Raw genomic sequence first — 1,615 nt, forward strand, 5'->3', positions numbered from 1 at the left:
AGACAACATGTCAACAAAGCTTCAGACTGTTAAAATGAAAAATTTGACGGAGTGCATCGAAAACAGAACCCACTAGGGTGGTGCCCCACCTGACCAATCTACCAAAGCGTTAAGAAAACGCGGCAAAATTCTTGACCGAAGAAGGTCATCCCCATTGCATCAGTTTGCTTCACTGAACTTTTACATCCACAAATAAAAGCATATACACCTAGACCTCTATGTTATTGCGTGCATATCATTACAATGACAGACAAGAAGAAGCTTTATTCCATATACGTTTCAATGACAATTCTTATTGCTATAATCTAAGCTGTACACAAGTGCATAATTATCATTGAAATAAATTGACATTCTACAGGTGAGAACAGCAAAACAATTTATATATGAATTTTCTATTGTAATATTTACATTTTCTACAATACCCTGAAAATATTTCAATGTTACTAACAATGTGAGCAAACTTTTTATTGGTAATTCAGATTTGAATGAGGCAAATATGTTTAGCAATTTTGAATTTTTTATACGCTTGATAATTTTGACCAAATTTCAGGTTAAATTTTTTCTTTAAATATGATTACATTTTATTATTGAAATGTATATGTAAAATTTTTCAAAATATGCCATTCATGTAGGGAAAATTATAAAAATGAAAAATGTGGAACAACCTCATTATTTTTTGATATTTTTGGGACGTTTTAAAGTGATTAATGATAATTTCAAATCTTTCCTACCCAGTAGTGAATGGCTGACTTCTAAATATAGATTTAATAATTGGCATTGAAGAAATTACGAGGTGAATTTTCTTTAAGCAAATTCGTTGCGTGTGGAAAAAATTCTTTTCATAATGAAAAAATGGTGTATTGCGTGGTTCATTGTATTTATTGAAAGCGGATATATTCATTATGCATTGTAAACTGAAAATGCTAAATAAACAAATTTACACACTATTTGTAAAGGCATCTCTTTAAATTCTTAACGTTTAAAATTCATTATTATTAAACATGTGTTAAAATGAATAATTGGGATATTTGATAAAAGATTGAATTGTCTCTACAAAATTTAATAATGCTTACCCTATACATTGGAGAGACGTATTTGTTAAGAATGTTTGTTTTTCATGCAATTGTATTCCCGCATTAAAGATTGTATTAAATGAATAAAAACCTGGTCAAACATGCAAGGAAGAAATAGTACTACATGAGCATCATTTTAACGGAAATTCACACAAATAGGCAATGTCCAATATAGAATTAGATATATTATTAAATTTACAGAAATCTGTGAATATCACAAGTTTTATTTGCGTTATGAAAAATTGTGATGGAATCTTTACCTGAATGTTTATTCTTTATTTTATTAAATAAATATAGTATCAAGAAATACATGGATGTCAATTTATATAAATAGATGCAAAAGTGACAGAAAACGCAGAAGCACCTTCATTTTGGAAAATAGCAGCAATCAATGAAGCTTTTGGTTTTTACTTTATTTTACTTTTTTCACAGCAGTGAGTATTTATTTTAGGCATAAGAATATTTAGCATAAGTGGAAATTTCATTTTTTAAATAAAAGTGCTTTCATTAAAATTAACACGCCAATGAAAAATGAATAAAAA

The sequence above is a fragment of the Trichinella spiralis genome (genome assembly GCF_000181795.1).
Source record: "Trichinella spiralis strain ISS 195 chromosome Unknown Scfld1557, whole genome shotgun sequence".
NCBI lineage: Eukaryota > Metazoa > Nematoda > Enoplea > Trichinellida > Trichinellidae > Trichinella > Trichinella spiralis.